The following is a 12,402-nucleotide window of genomic DNA, read 5'->3' on the forward strand; positions in this document are numbered from 1 at the left end:
AAGATTGGTGGAGGGCCTCAGGCAGACAGAGCAATCATGAAGATGGGAAGAGTGAGAGAAGCAATCATGGGAAGAGCCAAGAAGAAAGAAGGAAGCATAGGGAAGGCACCAAACCCAGACATCCGGGTGTCTGAGGAACTGACAGGCATGGAGGGAATTTTGTGTGTCAGGGGAGAGGGACAGGAGATGTGGGAACATAGACAGACAGGGCCAGAGTGCGCGGTTGGAGAGAGACACGAAACCAGGCCAAAGCAGCTGAGAGGCCGAAACCTGTCCACTGTAGTTGACAAAACATGGCGGTCGGTGGTGACCTCAATGGCATTTTCTAGCCACAACCAGATTGCAGGGGTTGAAGAGGAAGCAGATGGTGATGAATTAGAAACTATGCGTGTGAGAAGAAAAGTTTGAGTTGTGCAAAGGAATAGAAAAATCGGGTGGGCCGAGGAAGTGATTGGAGTTGGTTTCCCTGATTTCCTTTCCCCCCTTTTTTTTTTTTTTTTTGGGTGGGAGATAGTAGAGCACATTTATTAGCTGTGGGGATGACTCAGCGGGGAGACAGAGAGAGAGACTCACAACACTCAGTGAGGCAATAAATGGTGAGCTAAGTCCTTGAGAAGATAGGATGGGATAGCATCCAGCGCAGAGATGAATAGATAAGACTTTTATAGGAAGAGAGCCACCTCATCAATTTTTTAACACTTTATTATGGAAATTTTCAAACATATAAAAGTGTAATGAAACCCCAGGTACTCATCACGCCTGCTTCAACACATGGCCAATTGCATTTCGTCTATAATCTCACCCAGTTTATCACCCCTTTCCCAGATTATTTTGAAACAAATCCAAGACACTAGAATTTTCCATCCACGAAGACCTGAGTAGTAGTACGCCTACAAAGTAAGAGCTTTTTAAAAATCACAACAAAGCTATAACCGCATTGAATAATTAGTAATTTCTTAATGTCATCAAATATCCAGGGGGGTGTTCAAATTTCTCTGACCATCTTTTATGTTTTTATCTTCCATAACTGGCTTGCTCAAATCAAAACCAAAACAAAATGCACATGTAGAATTTGGTTGACATAGCTTTTACAGTCTCTTTTGATCTATCGGTTCCCCCTCCCTTTTCTTCCCTTAACATCTAATAAGAAACCAGACCTTTCGTCTTACAGAATTTCTCACATTTGGAAATTTGCTGATGGCATACCCAGGGTGTCACTTAACACCTTCTTTTCTCACTTGTAAATCCTCTAAAATATTAGTTTACCTCTTACATCTAAAGGCTTGTTCAGATTTGGGGTTAGTGGGGGTTTTCTGGGAGCAGGGAGAGGCAAGAGCCCCTTCTAGGTGGTTCTGGGTCCTTCCTTCGGTTTCACATCAGGACGCATTGTAATGGTAATGCCTGGATCTCCTGCATCCTGTGATGTCCAGATTAGTCAGTAGGTCTGGTGCTGATACCTGCTTCACTCTCTATAAAGCTCCTCAGCTGGTATTTGCCCATGGTTTTAGCGGTTACAGATGGCCATGGCCTTGATCTGTTCTTTCATTAGCAATTACAAAATGATGCTATTCTAATTCTGTCGTTCTAGTATGGGTTGAGTTATGACCTCCAAATTAATATGCTAAAATCCTAACCCCAGTATCTCAGAAAGGGACAGTATTTGGAAATTAGGTCATTGCAGCTGGAATTAGTTAAGAAGAGGTCATGCTGGAGTAGGGTGGGCCCCTTATCCACTATGACTGGGATCCTCGCACGAAGGAGAAATTTGGACCCAGAGACAGACACACACACAGAGGAAGAATGCCATACGAGGACTGGAATTATGTTGCCACAAGCCAAGGAACTGTCAAAAGCTGGGAGAGAGGCCTGGAACAAATCCTTCGGAGGGAGCAGGGCCCTGCTGACACCTTGATCTTGGACTTCCAGCCTCTAGAACTGTGAACCAATAAATTCTTGTTGTTGAATGAACTTTGTTACAGCAGCCTTAGGAAACTAACACACATTTCTCCTGCAGTTTCTGATGGGGATTCTTAAAGAGAGGGAGAGAATTTCCCTCATCAGGTATTTGGTTATTCTGAAGTACAAATCATGCAGGAATGCAGGATACACGCTTGGTTCTTTCCCACTACTCACTAGTATTTCTTATTTTATTTTATTATTTTATTTTTTAAGATTTATCTATTTGCGAAAGAGAGCACACATGCACGGGGGTTGAGGGAGGGACAAAGGGAGAGAATCTTTAATCAGACTCCCCACTGAACATGGAGCCCAAAGTGGGGCTCAATATCATGACCCACGAGATCATGATCCATGAGATCACGACCTGAGCTGACACCAAGAGTCAGATGCTTAACCAACTGAACCACCCAGGAGCCCCTTTAAAATACTGAATGGTTTCCTGGTACCCTCCAAAGCTGACCAGTGAGATTTTAGAAATTTAGTATTATCATAAACTATAAATGTAAAGATAACTGATGTATCTCAAACCGCTGAAGTCATTAATCTTTTTGACAATCAAATTGCCTCATCTTTGGCCAGATGTAGTCCCTCCCAGATGATTCCTGAGTCTTTTGGAATAATATCCAATTGTTTGATGGCTTTCTTGCTTTTTGGTGCAATAAGATGTTCCATGTTCATCTTGCTCTAGACCACAAGCTGCCATTTCTCCAAGGGCCTCTGGGTCTTCTTAACGGGAAATAATACTTAGAGACTACAATCTGGTACTAGTGAAACTCATTGCTACCAGGTTGACTACTGTTTCCAGACTTTTCCAGTGGATAGAGCTAAAAAAAAAAAAATTAAGATAATATATATCATGACTTTATAATACTTAATTCTTTCACACTGAAAACCTTAGTTCTTCATCATTAAATTTATTCTAATTGTTTGGTTTCTCTTACTATGTGTGTCTGTATTACAGTTTTATTATATGGTTAAAATACAGAGTGGTCAGTACGCACACACACATATACTTCAGAATAACAATGCCAATATGATTATTAATATTAATATTGTTGAAACAGTTTAAGATTTCTTTGTGACTCTTCTAGTCCTTGGGAGATATATGTCTCTGCTTAGGATGCACAATCTAATTACTAGGTTTTAAAGTCATCTGAAATAATGTTTCTCTATGTGTTTAATCTACTCAGTTTATATGCATTTATATAATTTTATTTTGCTTTCAACATTTTTGGGAGAGTACAGTTCTCTTTCTGATTAAATTTTGTTTCATGAGATGTTCAGATGACTCCTAAGTCCAGTCTATAAAAGAAAGTCCATTCAGATAGTCTGGTTTATATTGTCTTCCCCATCACCTTGTTTTCTCCCTTCCATACATAGGTGACAATTTTTATTAGTTTTTGGTATATCCTTTCATTAAAATTTAAAATAATGGTAATGTATACAATTTCCCCCTGTTCTAAGATGTAAGGTAGTGCACTAAATACACTATTTCTCCATTTTGCTTTTTTTCACTTAACAATAAATCCTAAAGATCTCTTTATAGTAGGATATAGCCTTATGGAGGCCTCATTCCTTTTTGTGATGCAAGGTTCTCCATTGTATGGATTTAACTTAGGCTGAGATTTCTTCAACTTGTCCCCTAGTGAGGCACATTAGGGTTGTTTTTCCAGCCTTTAGCTATTACAATAAGTACTGTAACAAATAGCTTTGTACATAAAGCTCAGTGTATTTTTGCCAGCCTATCTTAGGGATATTTTCCTGAGTGGGATTGCTAGGTCAAAGGATAAAATACATATGTAATTTTGTTGAATATTACCAAGTTCCCCTCCTAGGAGCTGCTTTAGTCTGCATTCCTACCAGCACTGTATGAGAAGGCCTACTGTCCCACAGCCTCACCAATAAATTTCTGGATGTTTGCCACTACAACAGATGAAAATGGTATTTTTATTCTATTCTGATTTGCATTTCTTTTTTTTTTTTTTATTTCACTAATTTTAAAGGGAGAAGACAGGTAGAAATATGAACACAGATTTGTACATTTGGTGTTAAGTAGATGTCTGTCCCTCTAGGCTCTAAGCTCTGTGAGGGTAGGACAGTGGCTGTTTTGCTCACTCTTGTGTCTCTGGGGCTGGGTCCAGGGCCTGACATAGAGGAGGCACTTGCCAATGTATAAGGAAACGAATGAATGAATGAATAAAAGACAAAGACTGCCTTTTGGCCCATCTTATAACTGCACTAGGGTATAGGCAACACCTTACCTTCACTCCTTCCTTCTCACACCTACAATTAGGAGAGCCATTTGGAAGTCTCAATTAAATTGTGAGTTTCAAAAAAATATTGTCACAGAAAAGACTTGCCAATACCATGTCCACAAGGTTAATGTGTTCTGCCTGTGTAAGTTAGGGGTGGGGATGAGGGACAGCATGAAATGTTACTGCTGTTGACAGATGCTGGGAAGACTAGCTTAGCCAGGTGAGCATTAACACAGGAATGATGAATTGCTTGTTTAAAGGAAAGAACTATCTTCATGCAAATTCCCTCCCTCTTCATTCCACCCCATTCACAAACTCTCAGAACTGCCAGAAATGTCAGGGCTCATTGACTCTTACCCTTGGTCAAGGGCATTCTGGCATTCACCCACCCTGTGCTTGGCCATCTCAGAGAACAAACAGCTCATCTCACAGGGCAATCCTTTCTACCTGAGGATGGACTAAGTAAAAAAGTTCTTTGACTTACAGTCCTTTAGAAAAAAATAGCTATCTTACCATTTATATCTTATCTTTCCTTCCCTGAACCCCCTCCCCAAAAAAATCTCAATTATTTTTAACCTTTCCTTAGATAAGATGGCCCTTCACATGAAAACTCACTCCCAAACTTCCACCTCTTCTTCCCAGGAAGACACTATCCAAAGTTACACTTCCTTGACTATATCAAAATTAAGGATTTCCACTTAATAAAAAAAATCATGGACACAAAAGGCAAATGACAAATCAGGAAAATACATTTTAAATATCTAAACCTGACATGGTACAAATATCTACAATGCCTAAGGGATTTTTTCAAATTAATTTTTAAAAAACCTAATCGATAAATAGATCAAAAAGTATGAATAGTCAGTTCATACGAGAGGAAACCCAAAATGGTGAGCAAATGAAGAAATGCTGGGACTTGTTTAATCAGAGATATAAAATAAAAACTATGGTGAATTATGACACTATACCCATCCAACTTGACAAAAATTAGACAGCTGGGTGATGACAGGTCATGGCAGGGTTGTAGGGAATACAGGACCATCGTGTGATGGCAGCAAGAGTGTAGACGGGGGCAGCCCCATTGTTTAGGGCAATCCAGCAATACTTGGTCGAATGCACTTATCTCGGACCCAGGAATCACATTTCTGGGAATGCCTGCAGAGAAATTCTCACACTGGTCTCTAAGGGAAAGTGCATAAAGATCCTTGTCATAGCCTTGATTATGGGGACTGAGAGTTGAAGCCATGCCAGATGTCCGTCACTAGGGGAATGAAGAAGTAAAATGTGGCATGGAACAGCAGCAAGGAGCAATGAAGCAGAGGTATAATCGATTCTCATTATTCATTATAGTTGTGTTCTATAAAGTTGTTGCAAACACAGAGTTAGCAAATATTGAACCATTGCTCCTAGGGGAAATAGAAAGTTAGGTTCCTGCAAGCCTCTGGTCACATTTTTGTTAACTCATCAACACATAACCTTATTTTCTGTGTTTCTCTGTTTAAAGACATCTGATTTAATCCATATTGTTGACTCATTAACATTGAGCTCATGGCCAACGGTTCTGTAACTCATGCTTGAAGGAAGCTTATCTAGTGCCCATGTATTTTCTGTAAGGCATATCCCAGCCTTCTTGCACTAAGAAACTCTAGACCCTTTCAGCACTGTGTTTGGGATGATTTTAAATATCAAAATCATCAAAAATTCCCAGAAATGTGAAAAACATAACACTAAATAGACTGCCAAGGGACACTGCATTATAGCATACTGAATCTGGAAGGCAGAGCACCTCCTCGTTCTAGCTCAGCTGAGAACATACCTGCCAGTGACTCACATTTTTCTCCACCCTGCTCATGTCTGTGAAGGACCATGAGTGTGCCCTGAAGCTCCCCAGGTATTGATTTGGGGGTTACAAATGAATTTTCATGAGTCAGTGAATTTGCAAACACAAAATCTGAGGATTAACTGTATACTCAGCAACCCGATTCATTCTTTACAAACTAGAATTGAATGAAAAAAGCAAGACAGAGAATCAGGTACATAGTACAGTATTATTTATGTAAAAATATGTACAAAGCAGCAGCACATGGTTTTTAAGAGCCCATACATATCAGAGGATACACATCATTGCCTTCTGGGTGAGGGAGAACAAAACAAGGAAATAAATGCATCAAAGAATTAAAGGAGACATTTGTATGTCCAGAACAGAATGTGAGTAACTTACTTACCCGACACTCCCTTTTCTGCCACTTTGTGCTTTGTGGTGGGGCCTGAATCCTCATGTTGTTGGCCTTTCCCTTCTCCAGGCTGAGTCCTTCCTCTCTGAACACCATTCTTCTAGGACAGTTTCTGACATATTTTATGTATTTTCTCTTATTTGTTTATTTATACCTCTACTCCATTGCAAAAAGGGTTCAAGGCTGTAGCCAATCAGGTATGTATACCTGAATGAGCAAGCAAATGGGTGATTTCTAGACCTTGTCCATTGTATTCTGATCTCCTCCTCAAGATAAGTCCCAATATTACAAAAGGGAGTGGCCAGTGAAGCAAGCTCTTATGTCCATTGAGCAAGGCTCTCCTTAGCTGTTAATGCAAACTAACACTGCATTTGCATTTGGACAGTTACTGATGATTTGTATTACTAATGATTCATATTCAGCTTGTAGTAACTCAAACCTTCCAGGTCTTTTTCACATGAACCACATTTGTGTAGTTGACTTTTTTCTTAACCTTCTGGATACTATTCCTTTAGATAGAAGCTAGATGATAGATGATAGATAGATAGATACATAGATAGGCAGGCGTAGCTCTAAACCATTAATTCAGAATATTAAATTGGTTTGAAACTTATTATTTCTGTTTTCCAATGTAATGGCCATTCTTCCCAGTTCCGTGTCATCTGAAAGTTGATAAGAATGCCTTCAGTTACTTTCAGCTATTGATAAAGTCCAAGGTAATGGAACAGCCTTTTGACAGGTCATGTGTCACCTCTGGGAATGCTGGCCTCTGTGAATTCTTGTAGACACATTGCACCCACCTTTGGTCACTGATTCTGAATTTCTCTTTCTCTATTTCTCACCTTTCTCCTGAACAACACCATGAAAACTTTGTAAGACGCTTGTCTGAAATCCCGTACACTAATCCCTGGATCCATCAGCATGATTTTGCATCACTGCACTATGGAGTTGGAAATACATGCTGAATGTTGTAAAATACAGCATGTCACTGACGGGGAAACCAGGTGAGAGTACTGCACAAGCACGCACAATGAAGAGTCATGAGTCCTCACACAAGTACCTGCATGAGTACTCACACAAGTACTCAAGTATCTAGGTTAGGAAGATGGTCAACAATAGTGTCTTAACTCAAAACCTGTACTCCAGACTCCATGTCCAAGGGACTTTACAAAATGTCCGACCATTACAAGAGAGACCGAGCTGAATCCTAATGACTGCTCCTTGCTTTTGCTCAATCTTTTAAATAGATCTACTCCAGCATGCTATTGAGACTTCATGTGACATCAGAAAACTGAAGCCCAGGGAGCATCCAGGGCTTTAAGGTAAGTCTCTAGCCTGGTGAGTTTGGCCCCATCAGCACACCATGGCCTGGGAGTGGGGAATGCTCACAGGTCAGATGCCTACCAGACAGGATTGTATGTTGTGCAGACAAAACAACAGGCACTCACCGGTTGCCTGGGTGGCTCAGTCATTAAGCATCTGACTTCAGCTCGGGTCGTGATCCCAGTGTCCTGGGATTGAGCCTTGTGTTGGGCTCTCTGCTCAGGGGGAAGCTTCCTTCTTCCTCTCCCCTACTTGTGTTCCCTCTCTCGCTGTGTCTTTCTCTGTCAAATGAATAAACAAAATCTTAAAAAAAAAAAAAAAGCAAAAAAAAACAAAACAAAACCAGGCACTCACTATAGCTTACTCCATAGACAGAATACCAAGGTAAAAGTGAAAACAGTACTCAAACAAATGAGTCTATTTTCCCTGTTACCCCAATAATGTTGGAACTTTTTCATCTGTTTTTTCTGTCCCGTGCCACATGCCCGCTAGTCTGTAGGCTCCCAGAAGAAAGGTCTATGGATATCTTGTTATCATTGCAGTCCCATTGCTGGGCACAGAGTAGAATTTCAATGAAAAATTAGTGAAGAGCCAAATAATTGAAAAATTCCATGTTCGTTATACCTCCTTGTACAAGTTTAATTATCCCCAGTAGTTGGGATTTTTCAAAGAAGACTTTCAGAATGTTTTTGCATGAACAGCAATGATAACAATAGCAACACTAACATGCTATGCCTCTATGGTACTGTATACCTTTGGCACTCTCTCAATGTTCTTTGAAGAGCTCATAAATTCCATCTGATAATATCTCTGCAGGAAAGATGAGTATTATTCCATTCTGCATGTAAGGAGGTTGGATCACCAGAGGCTGGTCCTTCCGTCAGGACCACAAGTAGAGTGGAGAGCATCTGGCAGAGTTTGGGGATTCTGATTTAGGGTTTGCTCACCATCTACCTGAGAACTCTGTTTTGGGAATCATATTATTTGCTCTCTGTAATGCAGCATTTCAGCTTAGAGAAAGCTGACCAGTTCCTGCAGAAAGTCAGAGTGTATCTACATTTTTGTTTCTGGCAAAATGCATAGTGAGGTGTTTATCTTTCTACTGAAAGATAGGAATGTTTTCTGAAGGTGCATTTAAATCATAAAGGAGGGGAAGCTGGAGGAGAAGCAACAGACTTGAGGTTTAGTCCTGGTCCTACGTTTGTCACCTCAGGTTCCCTGCTGAGACGGGGTGGGGACAAAGGCTACCCCACCTGGTGACAGCCTAGAGCCCATGTTTGCCAGGTCCTGTACAACATGCCTCACTGCTACTGGAAGCCAACAGCCTGCCTGGAATAAGGGAGCCACATCCCATGGACACCTTTCATGCATAGTCACCACAGATTATGATAATTTTCTGACAAATGGAAATAAAATGTCTTGAGGAAAAGACTTCTTGCTCTAATTTGCCCACTAGCTTCTTGTGTGCCCAAAGCCTTCCTTGTCCTAATAAGTTAAGTGTTGTAACCTGCATTTTCCAGAGGAGAAAACTGACTCAATAGTTTCTTACTCAAAGTGAAATAAAGTAACTAGCACAACAGAGGCGACTTGGCTCAGCTGGTTAGGCGTCCAACTCATGGTTTTGGCTCAGTCATGATTTCAGAGTCATGGATCCAGGCCTATGATGGGCTCTGCACTTAGCCGGGATTCTGCTTGGAACGCTCCTTCTCCCTCTGCCCCTCCCCTGTTCACCATGCACGCGCATGCGCTGTCTCTCTCTCAAAATAAACCTTAAAAGGAAAAAAAAAAAAATATATATATATATATATATACACACATATATACGTATATGACATATATATATATATATGTATATATACATATATATATATATATATATATATATGCCAGAACAGAGACTTAAAGCCAGAGGATTCTGAGAGCAAAATCCAATGCTGTTTCTCTACACCAGACCTGCCCCTTAAAGTCACAAGGGGGAGGGAATGAGATGGTGTGTGTCCCCGGGAGCACCCTACAGACATGGGAACTACTGCTAAGATTCTCTATTAAGCAGGATAACTGACCTTCTCCTGATGGAGAACAAGCCATCATGCTATGTAGCCTTTGACAGGAGAGCACAGCAGCCATGATAGGGGAGTCCTAGGATGGCAGAGACACATGAGCACCACAGGTAAGACTATCATATATGCACATGCACCTCTTCTTCCTCCAGGTCCCACTTCTCTGGGAAAATTGAGGACTGAGGTGAATGTTGCATAGGTTTTTAGCTATTGAGTTTTGTCTCTCCCCTGTCCCTCATGGCCCTTCCTCCTCCATTGGTGCTTCTGTTCCCCACTCCTCTGTTCCAGCTACCCACACTCTACCCTTCCTGCCACTCTCACCCTCTGCCTGCCACGGGGGGTGCTCCCAACCTGTTCTCTAAGTGATTCTGGCTCTTTCAGTCGAGGTTTAGAAATTCCACAGGTCTGTGGCATTTCTTTTATGTGCAAGGAGTTCGAGCATGTAAGCAATATTTACTTATTTTCTCCTTTGTGACTCAGAGACAGAGAAGAGGAGGAGGATCTGAGCACCTGCTTCCCCCACGCAGCAGCACTGGGCCTCCCAAAGGTGGCTTGGGAGGAAGGAAACCACCCCTCCCCCAGTGATTTCCGTCAGGTGCCCCCAGAACTAACCCAGGAAGCAACGATCGGAGCAGAAACTGTATGCTTGCTGTGCACACTCAGAACCCTTTCCTACCTCCTCCTCCAAACACCTCAGTGCCCCACACCCTCCCAGTTAGAAAGCATGGCACTGTCACCATCATACACACAGCCCGCAAAGACCCTCCTCTCCACTATGCTTCAGTTGTCCACAGAAAAGATCAGGTGTAGTTTTACTTGCTTTCTGTACTCATCTGGGGTGATTTCCTGCAGTGCCCCCCCCCATACGCCATGGATGTAGCAGCTAATCTAGAAACAGAAATGACTGTGTCTCACCTCACTCTGGTCGGCAGTGGAAACGTCAGCAGATGACTATTGCTCAGAAGTGAAGACCAGGCCAAGGGCAGCACTGTGGGCCTGAGGACCACACCAATTGAGAATGGGATCCCACCCCCAGTCCAGAGCAGACAAGACTGAGGCCTGGCCTCCCTGGGCCATGACCTTCTGGCAGTACACCGGCGCCCGGCTGCCCGGTGTCATGGGGATGTGTGATGAATGGCTGTGGAATTGACCTCTCCAGATGCGTGAATGAAAAGTGGGCCTATTGTCAGAGGAAATGAAGAAAATTGATCTCATCTAAGACACCCTGATTTATGCAACAACAAAAAGAGAACCTATTTTGCATCTTAAGTGCTATTTTTAGGAGCTTACGAAGTTGAGAACAACATCATACAGCCCCAGTGGCACTCCGGCCCTGACCAGCCCCTTGGCCTCCTTCCTCCTAAGCTCAAAGTGAACTCTCAGCCGACCCAGCACTGCATGCTGTAATACTGATTTTAAACTTGCCTAAAATCAGATATGCATGTATATGTATAATTTTTTTGTCTTTGTAAAGTAGGCTGACTTTAGTGCCTTAGGCAACACTTTAAAAAGTACAAAAAACATTATTTTAAGTGACCAAATGGTTTTTGATTTAGCATACTGTAGTGGACACGTGGTGGCCTGGATGACAGAGCAGTGGACAAAGAATCCAAATTATCTGGGTCCTAGCAACATCTCTTAGACCAACTAACTCAGCTATGGGCAGTAATTTCACATCTCTGAACTCCATTTTCCTCATCTATAAAATTTAAAATGCTTGGATTATGAGAGCTTTGAGGTGAGTTACTACTGGTTTTACCCCCAAGGAAGACCCTCCAAAATGAGGGGACTAGTGTTTTGAGAGCACATTCTCCTCCCTCTTCTCCATCACCCTCAAGGTTAGCAGTGAGGAGTGACCCCCCTGGTTGGGCCCCTGGGTTGCGTCAGAACCATGCCAAGTGCTACAGGAAGGAACCAGGGCCCAGGGGTGGTGACAGAAGGAGAGGTCCCTTCTCCTCCTGTTTTGTTTTATTTTGATTTTATTGATTATGTTTTATTTAGCTCCTGTAAGAGCCACTTCCTGGATCAAAGCAAAGTGTCATCAAAGAAGGAAAATATACCGTGGGGTGAAGGAAAGAAGAGGTCCAGCATCCCTTGGCACTTCCTGCTCTAGCCCAAAGGAGAAGAGAGGTTGTTTCCCGGACCAGCTGCAAGTGTATGCTTTCCCAGATGGAGCTGAAATTCTTTTTAAACTGTCATACCCCAGTGAGGAAAATGATGCTGCTGTAAATAAAACATACATAAATCTGGGAACTAAGAACAGGGAAATTTAATGAATAAGTTTGGGATTCTCAAGTAAAAAAATCAGAGAATAACCATGGCAGAAGCGGGGGGGTGCGTAGGGCAAAGTAAGGGAGCAGAGACTCCAAAAAGCGACAGAAGGAGGCAATGAGAGACATTTTGAGAAAGAGGAGCAGACAGGAGGCAGGCTGAGCTTCAAGCAGTCAGCCCGGGCATTGTCTTCCTGCCTACAGCGAGATGTCCTCAGCAGGTGAACTTTCTTGAAATGGGAAAACAAGTGACAGGAAAAGGAAGTGGGAATCTTGAGCTCCCTTCCCAGACACTGCTGCT

At 42.1% G+C, this 12,402-nt stretch overlaps 1 long non-coding RNA gene across 1 annotated transcript; it reads right to left on the reverse strand.

The window, feature by feature from the left end:
* Nucleotides 1–2,307: 2,307 nt before the first annotated feature.
* On the reverse strand, nucleotides 2,308–10,999 carry LOC125096393 (uncharacterized). Its single transcript, XR_007126165.1, has 3 exons — nucleotides 10,747–10,999; nucleotides 3,779–5,475; nucleotides 2,308–2,783 (listed from the first exon to the last, which is right to left on the reverse strand). It is a non-coding gene; the product is annotated as an uncharacterized LOC125096393 (long non-coding RNA).
* Between the last annotated feature and the right edge of the window lie 1,403 nt (nucleotides 11,000–12,402).

The sequence above is a fragment of the Lutra lutra genome, chromosome 3 (genome assembly GCF_902655055.1).
Source record: "Lutra lutra chromosome 3, mLutLut1.2, whole genome shotgun sequence".
Lineage (NCBI taxonomy): Eukaryota > Metazoa > Chordata > Mammalia > Carnivora > Mustelidae > Lutra > Lutra lutra.